We start from the raw sequence: 18,074 nt of genomic DNA on the forward strand, positions 1-18,074 counted from the left end.
AAATGAAATAAATAAATTAATCTTAAACATATAGTGTACAATAAAGTCCAACTGATCAAAGAAATGTCCAAAATAGTGTCCACAAAGATCCCAAAATTTTCCACTCTTTTCATCCAATAAAAGGATTGACTCTTATTTCATCCAAAACGCACCTCGAAGTAAAAAAATAATATCTAGTGCATTACCTTAATAAATAGCAATAATCGCCCCATGCAACCACAATACACTTCAAAAACCTTTTGTGCAAGCAAAAAGGAATATATATATATTAAATAAAATAAATTGTTCAAATCCAAAATTATTTTCTTATAGTGCATATAATCACGCAAATCAAACTGTGAACACTCTGTGATCACTGCAATTCAGTGTCTACCATCAACCAACACACAGTAGTACTAAATACTATTACCCTCTATGAGGGTTGAAATGCTCAGACAATATTATGGAACAATATTCCTCCACATTCTCTTCAAAGAAGTTTTTCCAAGGTCCTCAGAAAGATAAGAAGGGTCTCAGGACTAGTATTCAAAGCATAGGGATAACTTTTTTATTCATCACTTACATTAAAATTCAAAAATATCAGCTCCAGACATGGTTCCAAGCTTTTTCTATCAAACACTATAGAAAAACCATGTGTAGATAACCAACAAAATGGCCGCGGTGACACTTCCGGTCTTCGTACTTGCGTCTTGACGTCACTCGTAACGCGTTTCGTCACTTCCGGACTGCGTCTGAAGCAATAAAGATGTCCTCTATAGGAAACAGCGCCTGCGTGTCCTCCAAAGCCTGGTCACATGTCTTCACTTATCCCTGTATGCTATATGACGTTTGGCGAAGGTGTCACATGGTGTCAGCCGATTCGGTACCAGCTCCTGGTTTACGGAATTGAAAGTTTTTGTCATCTGTGCTAGGAGGGCAATCCAGGCATTTGCAGAAGGGGAACTTCATCTACAGCAGAACAAGACTGAAGTGTCCCCGGTTGGGATACAACTGGATCCCTGAGGTGCACAGCAGCTGTAAAAAGTCCAGTGTGCATGCGGACTTAGTAAATCTCCCTCTTATGTTAAACCAAATTACCATTAGTTATAAAAGTTATTAAATAAACAGCAGTAAACTATAGATGAAGAAAAATGATTTGAGAGCTGCAAGAGGAATGTGTGATTTTGTTCCACTATAGTTTAGCTGCACATATGTCAAAATTCCAGTAATACATCAAACTGATAACTGAACCCATAGTCTTACTCAAGAGAAGCCTAAAGCAGGCCACGGTATAAGTAATGGCCTAGATTTCAATGAGAGAATCATTATTTATTGTGCTGTAATGTTCTGTCCTATTGATCATTGTTTTCTGCCTGGGACTGCATAGGCATTTATCTTATAGGAGAGCAAGGTATTAGCTCTCAGCTCAAGTTTCAGTATGCGGTGCACATGGCCTGTATACAATAGCAATGATAAGTAGAGATGATTTTCACTTAGCACAGCAGTTATAGTGAAAAGTAATACTGGTTTAACAATATGCTTGTAACCCATATTACATGAGAAACATTTAATTAGTTTCAGTGTGAATTACATTGCAGCACAACCAGGGCTGTGGATAGGGGGGTCCCCACCAGTCCTCCTGTACGGGGCCCAAGCCAGCAGGAAGGCCCAGGCAGCTGGGTGAATCAGATGTGGACAGGGAGGGTGATCGGGTGCTGCAGGAAGCAATTACTGGAACAGATCCCCTGTATGGCTCTCTCTGCAGCAGCTGAAAGCTGGTTTCTTCTCCTCTCCCTCCTGCTGGCTTTCAACTGCTGCAGAGAAAGCCATACAGGGGATCGGTTCTAGTAATTGCCTCCCGCCGCACCCAATCACCCTCCCTGTGCACCATAAGTTTCCCCTGCTATCCAGGCCCCCCTGTGAGCCCCTACCCCCGCAGTGCTGCCAGCTTCCCTTCTCCTTCCTGCCGACAGCTGCAAGCACACAATAGGATCCTAAAGGATGGAGAGTGGGGGAAGGGTCGGGTAAATGTGTTTCATTTACCAGCCCTTTCCTTTCCTGAATAAACACATTCAGTGATCGGTACTGATCACTCCCCGTGTTCATTCATAATGGGGGGTTGGCTATATGGGGCCCCATGGTTTCTAACAGCAGCCCTGAGCACAATCATTAACACACTAGAATCTGAATGGCTCCCCCAGGGTCAAATCTTTGAGAATGTATACCAATCACCTACCTAACTCATTCCATAGTAACTTTATGGCTGAGGGATCCCAATGTAACAGCTCCATAGTAACTCATGGACAAGCATAACCCAAAAGTTTCCACATTACTCTATTTGATATTTTTACAAATATAACAATGCATTGTATGTTTATTCATTTCGAAAATCTTAGTCATGATTGTAGTTGATAAGGTTGAATAAAGACATCAGTCCATCCAGTCCTACCTGACTGTGTGCGTGCATGCGTGTTTATGTCACTACCATTTTCAATATCCCTTTGCATTGCGTTCACTAAGAAACACATCTAAAAGTTTTTTTAATGCATCTACATTCCCTGCTGACACCAACTGTGGAAGAGAGTTCCACATCCTCACCGCTTTCACAGTAAAGAGCCCCTTATACAGTTTAAGAGTAAACAGTCTTTCATCCAACGTCATTGTGTGGCCACATATCTTTAAGTTAAATAGTTTCTTAAATGTTAGAGTCACCATTCAAGTATTTTATATTGCCATCATATCCCCTCTTAAAGTGGTATTAAACCCAAAAGCAAATATTTTGCAGCTTACAAATTTCTTAGATGTGATGGCTGCATTCGTTTTATTTTTTTAGGCTTTCTTCTATTTTCACCTGGTGCTCAAGCCAGTAAGTGTGTTTTTCAAAAGAGCAAGCTCTCCAGTAGAATGTATCAGTTACAAAGATGAGACAAACCATTTAACATTGGCAGAGGTGCTTACAATGGTCAGCTTTTACTTATAGAAAACATTTAGCCCAAAAAACAGTTCGCTGTAACGGTGTACAAATAATGTGCTGAGTTTGGCTTCAATTTGTTAGTGTATTTAAACCTGATAGTAGGACTAACACTCCCCTTCCCCCAGACAGTGTTGCTGTCCAATGGTGCCCAAGTTCTCCTTCATCCAAAGTGGGGACACTTTAATACAGAAGGTGTGTTACTGGTCAGATCATCAGGTTAAAACGGGAAGGGGGGGGGGGGGGGGGGAAAGGGGAAGCCTAAGAAGAAAGTTATTACAGCCACCACAGCTAATGAATGGTAAGCTGCAATATATTAATTTTTGGTTTTGGATTTATAATCACTTTAAGTGCTTCTTCCCCGGGAAAATAAGTTTAAAGTGTAAATAAAGGCAAAACTTTCTTTTCATTTTGGATGGGAGGGTTATAACACCTGTTTTTTTATGCCATCTGTGTCCCGTAGAGGGAGATTTACCTTCACTTCCTGTTCCATAGTCAAAACAGGAAATGCAAGGATATCTTTCAAAGTGAGGGAATCCTGGTATATCACCAGAACTAGTGTCCGCATTGGAAGATCTCCCCTCTATTACTGTTCTGTAAAAGTCGTTTAGCCTGTACGATCATCCCTGCAAGGAGAGGAAAGAAAGCCATGGGAATTTCAAATCCCCACGGCCTTCTCTCTCCTACAGCTGAGAATCTGGAGCATTGCCACAGCTTTCACTCTTCTCCTACAGCTAAGAATCTGAAACATCTGCCTCCATCCTCCAATGGCCGACACCAAGGTATACATCCCCTCATGCCCTTCTCTCCCACACTCCGCTCAGCATGGGATTGGTGCAGGGGGGTTTCCTGCACTGCTCCTGTGTGAACTCAGGCTATGACAAGCCTGGGTTCACACAGGATCAGTGGGGAAACCACATACAATTTCAACAGGAATATCATTCCTGTTCAAATTATATGCTGTTCTTTGTGGTGCAATTTGTGTCCATGCATCTTGTATTGACGCAAATCGCACCAGAAAGTGTCGGCACTCGTACTCACCGATCAAAACACTGGTATTGGTGCATTCCTAATAAGTCAAAATATGCCCATATCATAAGGAACATGCTAATCAGCAGGTAAATGGCATCCTTATATGGTGGTTCCCATCATACCATGCCCCAGATGACATCATTTGTGACGAAACGCATAGGGAGGAGCTGACATTTGTGCAACTGAAGCCCAGAAGTGGCTCGTGCCAGCCAAGGATTTAACACTGAGTCTATATGTGCATATGTTTTCATGCTTATGAGTATAATTTCTTCATTTTAATAAACCATTGGAATTTTACACACTAGTCACACTATGCAGTTTTCTGGCTTTCTTTATATTAATGGAGTTCGTGGAGTTTGCCTTTTTGAAATGATGGAAGCCAACCATATAAGGAGGTCAAATTGATATGGTAAGTGTGTTTTGGATTGATTGGTGGAGGTGCACTGGAGTGGTGTCCCCATACAGTTTCCTGCTGTTTTGGAAAACCTTATTCTTCACAGTCATTTACTTTTACACCTTTAAGTACTATTTTATTTGGACCTCACATGTTATGTACTAGATGGAGGATGATCCCTTTTTGAACATTTATACACACCTAAACGTCTAGCGGCAAGAATAATTGATTATTCTAGCCAACAGAAAGAAGTGTTCAAGTGGAAATTAAAAGTGCTGTGCGCACATACAGTACATGGGTGTATGTGTTTAATTCTTAATTTTTCTGCCAACAGGATCTGACTTTGAAAGGCCTACCTCAATTACATCTGTGTGCATGAGCCCTAATGGGCAGGTTAGATTCATCATACATTACAATAATTACAGATCTGTGTAAAGGACATAATTGCTAAAACATTAATAGGCTGTATTGCAAAGTATTCCTGGTGAATACCACTTTAAAAGGTAAGCACTATTGGACTTTACGTGATCTGCAGCATCTCTATTCATGCCATTTTGCTGCTATTTGTACATTTTTTTTTTTACAACATTTGTGGATTTCCCTATCATCTTTTGCATTTCATGAGCAGGAAACAGCTTTACTACTGTCAAAAGCAACCCATCAGCAGGAGTGACATATCAGCACATACTTTACAAAGGAACCACAACTTACAAGAACAGACCATTCTTTCATGATTTGAAGAATGGGGAAAAAGGAAAAAGGGTAGTGGAAGGGGGATGGCTTCTAGATTATTATTGCTCACTTTAAAGTTTATTGATGAGTTTGTTTAGCAGTGGTAAGCCCATTGTATTTCCCTGGGTTATTAGACATTTACAACTAGTTTTGCATGTGTATTTACTGTGTGGTTTTTAGGCCAATTGCAGGGCAGCATGCTTTTAAAAAAAAAAAGAAAACTATTATTCCAACCTTTAATATTGTTTGAAAAAAAAAATTGCATTGTCTTTTTGACTGTTTGCTATACTTGTTCTGAGGTATTGTTGAGCATGAAGCTAGATAGAGCCTGAAACCTAGCGTTTTAGACTTGACACTTTGGATTAACCACAAAATTGATTGCATGTTTGGTGGTTCTGTAACAAACTAACTTCTTGAGCCAGTTGGCCAGTGTGTTACATAGTGAGGGCTAATATTGGTGCCAAAACAGCCACCAATGACCACCATTATAAGGAATTATCACCAGACATACAATATAGGTCGCTGTCCACCAATGCAATGGGCTGGATACTGGAAGAGCAGTCACAACAGGACTTCGGCGGCCAGGGTTGGGGGACCCAAGGTTTGCTCGAGCATCCAATGGTTTGTAATTGTGCCCCATGTATAAGACTTACTTATATTTGTTGTAGGTTGTGTGTAGGCAAAATTAGAAAATATGGAGGGCAGCCACTTCCTACTTAGCTGCTTGTAGTTTAGCTTTTAGGAAGAACTCCATGAAGTTTATATTTTCAGAGGTGGGGGAAGTGTAAGATGGAAGCTACATTGTCCACTGTGTCATCCTTCATTAAATAATCTGCTATTAAAACCTAGCACTCCTGTCTCATACCCTTTCCCAGCACTCCACCTGCTGGGAACCATGGAGTACAGTGGAGAGAGTGGTAGGGTATTTAGTAAAGGGTTCCATGGAGGTCAGTGTAAATTACATATTGTGCTTACCTCCCGAAGTATGGATGAGTACACCTCTTGCACTCCTATCTACTCAGGTTTTTAAATATTTAACTGCTGTCATTCATCCTTACACCAGCATTGTAGGCGAGAAATTACGGAGAATGTCTGTGTACAATAAATCAATACGTACCTGGTGCAGAATGTTCTCTGCTGTCAGACAAACTAGAAGGAGCAAAATGACACTAAGGGCTGACAAATCAAATGTCTGTACTGTGAACACAGCTAATCTATTATGCAAGCAATTACTTGTAAATGAATATATAATTGCTTGTATGAATGATTGCTTAGCATATATACAGTTTATAAAAGTTTTATCAAAACAAAAATGAGATACTATGATAATTCTGTCCTTCAAAGTTGCTTTTGTTATAGTCAAACTTGCAGTGGTGCAGGGGAAATAAAACTATATCTCAGTTTTAAAGCCTGAAATGTTACATTTACTGCATTTGTTTCTTCTGTAGAAAGTGACCAGGACATTGTGTTATACTCTTACCATTAAATTGTTTCTTTAAGTGATTGTAAGTGAAGCTCTAGGCATTGCAAGTTGCCATAGTGATTCCTGTAGGAGTTTGACTAGACACTTAATTCAGATGATTCTAAAGATTACTGTCTCTTATCTTTCCTTCCATTCAGAGTGCTAGCTCTTTTTAGCAGGCCCCAATGCAACTGTGCTTATGTGCAGACATATTTCTGTAAGTTTGCCACACTGAATGCCCCTAAAATAAAGCACAGGTGGATTTGTGGAGCTAGTGTTTTCTAACCTTGGGTCTAAATGTCAAACACACAATAGTTTGTGTATACGTTAGAACAGCGGTCTCCAAACTATGGACCTTTGCTTGCTTTTATCTGGATCTTGTGGCACTATTCCATCCACTAGCTCCTAACAATGGGGCATAATTCCTGTCGCTGACACCAGTTTGGCACTATTCCTCCTACTGTGACCAATGATGGGGGCACAAATCCTCCCACTGAGACCATCAGTGGTGCAGAATTCCTTCCACGGACACCAATGATGGGGCACTGATCCTTCCACTGTCACCAATGATAGAGTACTAGTCCTCCTACTGACACCAGAGATAGGGCATTGTTTACTCCCACTGGATGTCAGGACATTTTGTACCACCAATAGTCCTAGTTCAACCATCTTAAAGTCTGGTGAACTGTAAACTGGTCCTTTGTCTAAAAAGTTTTGAGACACCTGCTTTAGAACAAAATTAAATATATGGCGGCTTATTAGTCCTTGTATGTTGAAGACTAAATTTGTTTTCATAAATTTTATGACATTTTATGTCCTTTTTTTGACATTTACCTATATAATTCTGTCAATAAAACAGCTTCTGTCCTAGGGTGACAGCGCTCACTCACTGTACATCTGTAGAAGAGCAGCATTGTCATCCAAGATTGGTTGCCACAGCTTTGGACTGGAGGTTGATGTGCAAATGCCTCCATGTTCAAACTGCATTAATAGACATAGTTTAAGGAGAAGATGACCTCATCCCAGAGTAGGCTTCGTTCATACTTGGTGTGACGATCGTGGCGTCAGACCCCAGCCCTTCTCACCAAACTCGTGACCGAAGGACTAGCCAATCTAAAACTGGGCTGTCACGTGCATAACAATGCCACGCCCAGCTGCACCCTGCACAAAGATTTTCCAGCTAATGGACCACAATCTGTGTACCTGCAGCCTGGGAGCAATTGTTACTGGGTCAGGTTAATTACGCAATTAACCCTTCACAATGCCACCACCTCCTTTTTGTACAGGGAAAGTGGAAACTCGGCAATATCAGCAATAACACTATGATGTTTGAATAATCATTTGTATACACAATGTCACCGCAGACAGATGTATGCAGACGTTTTAAAACACACAGTAGCGCTCTTCAGAGACAGGGATTCTTAGTTTGCATTAAAGAGCTTTAGAAACAGTTCAACACTTTTCAGATAATAGGATTTATTACTAAAAAAGTCAAAAGGGTGGAATAAAAATATTGACAGAAAAAGATGTAGCCAAAATATATATTATATATATATATATATATACACATATATACACACACATATATATATATATATATATATATATATATATATATATATACATATAAATATACAGAGAGCAATTACACAGCAAAGAGATAACAGAATGAAGTTTAGAGAGATAAGCTTCCTGAGCCAAAAGGGTGCCTTATCTCCCAAAGTTTGTTCCGATGTTAAAAGGGAGGATTCTTCAACTTCAACACAACTTAACTTAACTCTCTGCTCCAAGCAGAACAGCCTTTCTAGGTACTTTGCAGGGTGTCTCCTTGAAGCAGAGAACCAATCGCCTCATTTGGGGAGGGTGTTGCAGGCGGACCCCAAGCTAGAACCAAAATACCTCCCAGTTTATATCACGATCCATAACTTACCATGGGTGCATGTAGCAGCCTTGCCACTAGTAGATTAATATGCAGAAGCATCTGCTGAACGTCTAGATATTAAATATGACATACCTGCTTGGGACGGTTAAAGAGAAATTATCTTCTGCTCTCCTGTATATTTCAGCTTGCAGCTCTCCCACTGTGCCTGTGATCTCTGGCATCATACAGACGACATTCCTGAGGGAGGGGGAAATTGGAGGGAAGCTGATTTGGGAGTTAAAATGATACAAGATGGAGGATCCTTAGCAAGATGGACCGCGTCCATCTCTGTATGCACAATTGCTACACTTGAGTGTAGCAGAAACATGGGCAGAAACAAGGATTTCTGTAAATCACAGGAACACGCTAAAATGCCAGATGAGCTTGCGAAGCCATTATTTCTTAGTGGCGCCCCAGACGTGGACAGCAATGTTGCACATGAAAAACAAGCAAAAATGCCCATTGCAAAACATGCTTGGCTCAGTGACAAAATTAGCACATGAGCTTCTTTAGAGCATTTTTGAAGAGGGGGATGGCCCATTCAACAGGTACTCTAATTTAATTGCCAGGAACCCATGCACAAAGGATTACTCTGCCTGTGCTGCAAAATCATTGAATAGTCCCATTTTTGACCCCAGCCCCCCACTGAACAATTGGGGCCTGGGGAAGTTTTTTTTTTTTATTTATGCAGATTACTCCATTTGACTGGATCAAACACTATTTGCTTTTGGTCCCCTAGGGCAGGGGTGGTCAACTGTGACCCTCCAGCTGTCATGGAACTACATATCCCATGAGGCATTGAAAGGCTGACAGTTGCATCATGACTCGTAGAGGCATGATGGGACTAGTTCTAAAACAGCTGGAGGGCCACAGTTTTCCCACCCCTGCCCTAGGGAGTTAAAGAAAATGTATAGCGATAGACCATGTTTTAATGTTCTTAAAAAAAGTACAGTAAATTTGTAAAGTTATTTCTTCTAAAAGATCACAGCAAAGACTCTGGAGTCTAACAACTTTGAAAATGGCTGCTGGTTGGTTACATTAGAACAGTGGTTCTCAACCTTTCTAATGCCGCGACCCCTTAATACAGTTCCTCATGTTGTGGTGACCCCCAACCTTAAAATTATTTTCGTTGCTACTTCATAACTGTAATTTTGCAGTGGGAGGACTAGCGCCCCATCACTGATGTCAGTGGGAGGAATAGCGCCCCATCGTTGGTGTCAGTGGGAGGAATAGCGCCCCATCGTTGGTGTCAGTGGGAGGAATAGCGCCCCATCGTTGGTGTCAGTGGGAGGAATAGCGCCCCATCGTTGGTGTCAGTGGGAGGAATAGCGTCCCATCGTTGGCGTCAGTGGGAGGAATAGCGTCCCATCGTTGGCGTCAGTGGGAGGAATAGCGTCCCATCGTTGGCGTCAGTGGGAGGAATAGCGTCCCATCGTTGGCGTCAGTGGGAGGAATAGCGTCCCATCGTTGGCGTCAGTGGGAGGAATAGCGCCCCATCGTTGGCGTCAGTGGGAGGAATAGCGCCCCATCGTTGGCGTCAGTGGGAGGAATAGCGCCCCATCGTTGGCGTCAGTGGGAGGAATAGCGCCCCATCGTTGGCGTCAGTGGGAGGAATAGCGCCCCATCGTTGGCGTCAGTGGGAGGAATAGCGCCCCATCGTTGGCGTCAGTGGGAGGAATAGCGCCCCATCGTTGGCGTCAGTGGGAGGAATAGCGCCCCATCGTTGGCGTCAGTGGGAGGAATAGCGCCCCATCGTTGGCGTCAGTGGGAGGAATAGCGCCCCATCGTTGGCGTCAGTGGGAGGAATAGCGCCCCATCGTTGGCGTCAGTGGGAGGAATAGCGCCCCATCGTTGGCGTCAGTGGGAGGAATAGCGCCCCATCGTTGGCGTCAGTGGGAGGAATAGCGCCCCATCGTTGGCGTCAGTGGGAGGAATAGCGCCCCATCGTTGGCGTCAGTGGGAGGAATAGCGCCCCATCGTTGGCGTCAGTGGGAGGAATAGCGCCCCATCGTTGGCGTCAGTGGGAGGAATAGCGCCCCATCGTTGGCGTCAGTGGGAGGAATAGCGCCCCATCGTTGGCGTCAGTGGGAGGAATAGCGCCCCATCGTTGGCGTCAGTGGGAGGAATAGCGCCCCATCGTTGGCGTCAGTGGGAGGAATAGCGCCCCATCGTTGGCGTCAGTGGGAGGAATAGCGCCCCATCGTTGGCGTCAGTGGGAGGAATAGCGCCCCATCGTTGGCGTCAGTGGGAGGAATAGCGCCCCATCGTTGGCGTCAGTGGGAGGAATAGCGCCCCATCGTTGGCGTCAGTGGGAGGAATAGCGCCCCATCGTTGGCGTCAGTGGGAGGAATAGCGCCCCATCGTTGGCGTCAGTGGGAGGAATAGTGCCCCATCGTTGGCGTCAGTGGGAGGAATAGTGCCCCATCGTTGGCGTCAGTGGGAGGAATAGTGCCCCATCGTTGGCGTCAGTGGGAGGAATAGTGCCCCATCGTTGGCGTCAGTGGGAGGAATAGTGCCCCATCGTTGGCGTCAGTGGGAGGAATAGTGCCCCATCGTTGGCGTCAGTGGGAGGAATAGTGCCCCATCGTTGGCGTCAGTGGGAGGAATAGTGCCCCATCGTTGGCGTCAGTGGGAGGAATAGTGCCCCATCGTTGGCGTCAGTGGGAGGAATAGTGCCCCATCGTTGGCGTCAGTGGGAGGAATAGTGCCCCATCGTTGGCGTCAGTGGGAGGAATAGTGCCCCATCGTTGGCGTCAGTGGGAGGAATAGTGCCCCATCGTTGGCGTCAGTGGGAGGAATAGTGCCCCATCGTTGGTGTCAGTGGGAGGAATAGTGCCCCATCGTTGGTGTCAGTGGAAGGAATAGTGCCCCATCATTGGTGTCAGTGGAAGGAATAGTGCCCCATCATTGGTATCAGTGGGAGGAATAGTGCCCCATCATTGGTGTCAGTGGGAGGAATAGTGCCCCATCATTGGTGTCAGTGGGAGGAATAGTGCCCCATCATTGGTGTCAGTGGGAGGAATAGTGCCCCATCATTGGTGTCAGTGGGAGGAATAGTGCCCCATCATACTTTTTTATATTTCTAAATATATGTGTTGTGTATATATATATATATATATATATATATATATATATATATATATATATATATATATTTTGTCTGCTGGGCTTTGCAGTCCTCCTTAACTTGTTTTGCTCAGAGCGATGCTCTCAACCCCTCCCTTCGCACTGAGACAATTTCACTTAGACTTTGGGAATGTGAAGGGGAGTGAAGAGATAACGGGATGAGAAGCAAGCATCAAGTTTCTCCTATATTTCAACCAAGCAAAATGTGCCTTTCAGAATGTGACTGTATATACGTAATAGTGACGTATACTCTATTGTTCTCTATGTATAAAAGGTTAAGCACCGCCCTGCAATAAACAGAGATGAGATGATGTGAAAGTGGTTGTACTGGACAGTTGTCCGTGTAATTATTTTCCGGCGTGCACGCAATCCATATCTCAAAATTAGGAACAGCAGCAGAAATCCTACCCTGAGCCCGATTGTGGTTCTCCCAACCTTTTTAGCTGGGGCCCACGCGGGGCCCCAGGTTGTGACCGATGGAAGTCCGCACTTGAGACTGAGCGGCTGGCCAGGACAGACCAAAAGGGATTTGCGCACCCCTGAGAGTACGGTAGGTACTTTTTATACTTACCACTGTACGATTTGTTTCTGTCCAGCCTTGGCGCCAGTTTTGTCGGCTTCCAGAGGTCATCAAGAGCGGCAGGTAATTTTTATTGCTCGCCTGGGGCTGTTTAACGAACCTGCCACTGGATTTCTGCTGACTGTGTATTTGTTCAGTGTCTGTCGTCCTGTGCAACTCTGATAAATCAGTAGACTGATAGATAAGTTGCAATGAGTGTCCTGACCAGGTGAGCTGTTGGCCCCTGGAAGACGGAACCTTGCAATATGTTGCAATGAGTGTCCTGACCAGGTGAGCTGTGGGCCCCTGGAAGACGGAACCTTGCAACAAGCGTCTACGGACGGTGACTCGGGGTTGACGGTGTGAGACCCCTGAGGGTTTAGTTCAGCTGCTGAGGCTTCACGGAGCGAGGGGCGGCAGGTGTAATGTCCTGTTCTGAGTGCATTTGTGGATTAGTGTTTGTTCTGAGATAAGACAGAAAGCAGCGGAATAGGGATATTAATCTAATAGTTGCCAGCGCTGCCTCTGAAACCGTTAGCTGAGACTAAGGTGAAAGAACAGAACAGAGTGATTAGTTGGGTGACCCAGAGAGAGGGGGAAGATGGGTCAGAAGACAGTCAAGCCACAGAAAGGATTATTAGTATGTGATATTGTAAAGAGGAGAGAAGGAAGTGAAGCAGTTAAAAAGTTATCTAAAGAAGCGAAAGTTTGTAAGCTGAAGGTCAGAGGACTGGCATAAATCATTGTAGGAACAGAGAGGAATGTTATGTGATGAAGGTTTGCTGAATGTGACAGAAGTTTTGTACAGAACCGGAAAAGTGTTGCATAAAGAAGGATAGTTGGAAGAAATTCAAGAAAATGGCAATTGTATAATGTATTTGTATCACAAAATTGTAAATGGAAGTGTGTGCTAAAACCACCGCCCTATGTTGGAATGTGGGGTGGAAGAGGGGAGGGACAGCCCTGCCCTTCATCTAACGCCCACTTTATGCCCACCACCCCAGCCCTGCCCAGTGCACTTCCTGATGGCAGCCATCTTGCTGCTCCTGCTTTGTCCCTTCCTGCGCTGCCCAGTACACTTCCTGCTAGCAGCCATCTTGCTATACCTGTGTTGTCACTTCCTGCCCAGCCCAGTACACTTCCTGCTAGCAGCCATCTTGCTACACCTGTGTTGTCACTTTCTGCCCAGCCCAGTGCACTTCCATCCGGCAGCCATCTTGGTACACCCGGAAGGCCTAAACAAGGAGTTTATCCAGTTCTCCCTGTTCTAAACCAGGATGGTTCTTACCACACTCCCGTTTTCCCCAATATGGAAGTGTCACCTTCACAAGCCGGATACATGAATGACAATGTATTCGAGCTGAATGATCAACAACCGCAAGCAGGAAGGATGCCGATAGGTATGACTCCCAAACCTATGCCAGATGTCCAATTGAATGACGATGCATCTGAATGGAGTGATCGACAGCTGCAAGCAACAAGGGCGCCAATAGATTTGATTCCCAAACCCACGCACAGTGGAGTACAACCTAAACAGGAACAGTACACAAGACAACCCCGACATTCAAGATTACCGGAAGGGGCACCAGTAGTGTATGTCGCTTTTACCCCATCACAAGCAGCGGCCTTAGTGACGAGTCTGCCTGACCCAGAGAAACAGCCAATACCCTTTTATCGCAGGGTAGTGCAGATACAAGAAACTTACTCAGCTGCTTGGAAAGACCTGCTCAGTCTATGCCAAATTAAAGCAGGACATGTTTTCTGGCCAGTTATGCAGACGGCCTTCAATGATGCCTGCCTGACAAGTGTTATTTCCTATTCTTCAGGCGTGGAGTTTTGTGCCCAGCTCCATGACTGAGCAAAGGAGAAATTGGCGGATCAGACTACCATGATTCAAGACATCACCCAAGATAAAGGGGAGTCTGTGGAGAAGTATTATGCCAGACTCATACAGGCCTTTGATGATCTGGGCTTCTCTCAATATGAAAAGGCACATACACACATGCTCTCAACTGTTTTTGTCTCAGGGCTCAAAGAGGATATTAGGAAAGGTCTGATGGTGGCCCGCCCTGAATACCGCTCTATGAAGATATCTGACTTACTGTTGGCGGCCAGAGGCATAGAAAAAAAAACAAAAAAAAAAAACCCAGCGCCCCTTATGGTGGTCAATGACGAAGATCCCACCTACACTCGTCCACCACCATTGCCAAATATCAGGGAAAGGATCACCTGTTATAACTGTGGGAAACGGGGACATTTTGAAAAGAATGCAGAGCCCCAACATATCCCAGACAAGACAGGGACCCCCGGGAAGGGCAGTGCGAATATCAACCACCACGCCCCAACTCTCGTTAGGAAATGGGCAAACCAGTGTCACCCCTTATGGCAGTATCCTCAAACAAGACTGGGGGACCGTGTAGCTGTAATCCAGGATATTCCTCAACCTAAAGCAGCTGAACAACTGCATGCCTTTCTTGGACTCATATCCTACTGCAGGGCATGGATCCCTGATGCATCGGTCCATATGCAACCATTTTATGATGCTCTCAAGTCTGTGCCATTTACCTTGTCAAGCAAGGCCATGGATAATTTTATTCTGCTGAAGCAAGCAATATCCACCGCTCCTGCCTTGGGACTTCCAGATTATGAGAAACCTTTCAAACTGTTTGTGTCAGAAAAGCAGGGTCACACCACGGGGGTCCTAGCTCAAGAACATGGAGGGCAAATTAGACCCATTGGGTACTATTCTTGTCATTTGGATCCCGTAGCTAGGGGTGGTTCTTCATGTCTAAGAGCTGTCTTTGCTGCTCAAGCTCTGCTGGATAAGACCTCGTTTTAGCACACCCCTTACTTCTTCTGGCACCGCATGACATTGCCGCCATCCTGAATCAGGTACAACCCCGACACCTGTCCACAGCTAGACATCTACGGTTGCAAATCTCCCTCCTCATTTCTGACAATGTGACCCTCCAAAGGTGTCTCACTCTCAACCCAGCCACCCTTCTGCCATTTTTCGAGGGGGGGAGAAGAAGGCGAAGGTGAAGAAGGAGACCCCTGTACTACTCCACATGACTGCCTTGAAATGATGCGCATGGAAACCACACATCTACCTACAGTGAGTGAAATTCCTCTGGAAAACCCTGATTACACACTTTTTGTGGATGGCTCCAGATATGCAGATGAAAGAGGAAAGTACCACACAGGTTATGCTGTGACCTCGGAATTTGAAATCCTACAATCAGGATTATTATCACCAACTTTTTCTGCCCAGGAAGCAGAGCTTCAAGCCCTCACTACAGCGTGTAAGATGGCAGAAGGTAAAAGAGCCAATATTTACACAGACTCAAGGTACGCCTTTGGAGTAGCTTATGACTTTGGTATCATCTGGAAAGCCAGAGGTTTTCTGACAGCGTCTGGAACACCGGTAAAACACGGCCCAGCCATCAACGATTTAATGGATGCACTGCTCCTGCCTGACCAAGTGGCTGTCTTGAAGGTTAAAGCACATGGTAAACTGAATTCTCAAGAGGCCAGAGGGAACCACTTGGCGGATATAGCTGCTAAAGAAGCAGTGAAAAACCAACGAAAAATGTCTGAGGTGGCTGAAGAGGAGAGTGAGACCTCAGTACAGATACTTTTGGCAGTGCATGTGCCATCTGACAAGCAATACCTGATTTCTATGCAAATAGCTGCTTATACAGAAGAAAGGCTGGAATGGAGTGATAAAGAAGCAGACTACGATGGAGAATTGTATTCGATGAAAGGAAAAACTTGTTTACCAAAACATATGTATCCAGCAGTTGTCCAATGGGCGCATGGACATGCACATCTCTCTAAGAACTTAATGAACTCACTGATCAACAAGTATTACTGGGCTCCAGGGATAACTACTTTAACCAGAAATTATTGCGCCTCGTGTGTAGTATGTGCAAAATGCAACCCGGGGAGGACGGAAAAGACACCGCAGAAACATCTGGCAAAACCCTTCTATCCATTCCAGAGGATACAGATTGATCATATACAGATGCCAAAAAATGGCCGATATGAATATGCCCTAGTGGTGGTGGACATGTTCTCTGGTTGGCCGGAAGCCTATGCTGTTATAAACATGACAGCCAAGACCACGGCTAAGAAACTACTGAGTGAGGTAGTCTGTAGATTTGGGGTCCCAGAGGTGATAGAGAGTGATCAGGGTCCAGCTTTCACAGCAACCCTTACAAAAGAGATTTGGACAGCACTGGGGGTCGAGTTGGCCCTACACACCCCATATCACCCTCAAAGCAGTGGGAAGGTAGAAAGGATGAATGGGACTCTAAAAAACAGGATGCTAAAGATAGCCCAAGAGACTAGCATGAGTTTGCCAGACAGTCTGTTTATTGCCTTATTTAGTGTCAGATACACACCAAGAGAGAACACTCCCTATCCCCTTATGAGATTTTGTTTAGCTCAGCCCCCAGACTTGGTTGTTATTTTCCACAACAGTTGCAATTACAATTTGATGTGTTAACTGATTATGTGACTGTATTATTACGTGAATTAACCCGTATCCATGTCCAAGTGTTTTCTCCATTCCAGATTCTGAGTCAGATACAGGAACTCACAGCCTATTACCTGGAGATTGGGTATTAGTAAAGATATTTATGAGGAAACATTCCCTTGAGCCAAGATATGATGGTCCATTCCAAGTTCTGCTGACCACAGCCCCTTCTGACAAGGTGGCCAGGAAGAACACTTGGATACACGCCTCCCACTGCAAGAATGTCCCAACCCCTGAGGAAAAGGCGTCATCTACACCATGACAACTATGTTGTATATCCTTTTTCTTATAAGTCTGACAGAGGCTCAACAGGTGGATATCACCGAAATAGGTGACACCACTATATTTTGGTACAACTCATCCAACATTCATGTAGCTATTTTCACCTTTGATTTCTGTAGTATAGATCCCATGTGGTGCTATGACCATAATCTATATGATCTTGACATAATGAGCATGTTCCGATAGTAGTATATACATATGTGTCACGGATGATTACTGGGAACCAAAAGATTAGAACCAGATTGGAAGGGATTTGGACTGGTGAGTGTGCCCTTGCAAAGGCCATTATGCCTCTCCACATCCTAGCAGAAAATACCCCTGACCCAACGCCTGGCCATAGGAGGAAGCGAAAAGCTCCTTCTGGCAGTTTTGACCCACATGTGTATATAGATGCCATTGGAGTCCCAAGGGGGGTGCCTAATGAATTCAAAGCCAGAGACCAGGTAAAAGCAGGTTTTGAATCCCTGATTCCCATGATAACTGTTAATAAAAATGTAGATTGGATAAATTACATATACTACAACCAACAGAGGTTTGTGAATTATACCAGGGATGCCCTTCAAGGAATCGTTGACCAGCTAGCCCCTACATCCTACATGACATTCCAGAATAGGATGGCTCTAGACATGATTTTAGCAGAAAAAGGAGGTGTCTGTAAAATGATAGAAGGAACCGGAACATGTTGTACATATATTCCTGACAATACTGGCCCGAATGGTAAGGTTACTCTGGGTATAAATAAATTGGAAGATCTGTCAGTGGACCTGAAGAAGAACTCAGGTATCTCAGACCCGTGGGATCAATATATTAGCTGGATGAGTGGGTGGCAAAAAGTGCTCGCCCAAATAGGGGTAACGGTATTAATAATTCTAGTTCTTTTAGCTCTGATTGTATGTTGTATTCTACCATTTGTAAAGAAGTTAATAAGCAAGGTTGTAGACAACAGTACACCTATATTTCTCCATCAAGAAGAGGAGGACCCCCTTGCGATGGAAGAGGATAAACTTTTTACTCCTCTACAGTCCCTCCCTGTCAACAGCAATTTCACAATTTTGTAGGGATAGCATCTGACTTCCTTA

At 44.4% G+C, this 18,074-nt stretch overlaps 1 pseudogene; it reads left to right on the plus strand.

Annotated features, from left to right (window-relative positions):
- The first annotated feature begins 14,064 nt into the window (after positions 1-14,064).
- On the plus strand, positions 14,065-16,957 carry LOC149464804 (uncharacterized; annotated as a pseudogene).
- The last annotated feature ends 1,117 nt before the right edge of the window (positions 16,958-18,074 follow it).

The sequence above is a fragment of the Staurois parvus genome, unplaced genomic scaffold, assembly GCF_062004578.1.
Source record: "Staurois parvus isolate SC_StPar_1 unplaced genomic scaffold, SC_StPar_1.0 ptg000147l, whole genome shotgun sequence".
In the NCBI taxonomy this organism is placed as follows: domain Eukaryota; kingdom Metazoa; phylum Chordata; class Amphibia; order Anura; family Ranidae; genus Staurois; species Staurois parvus.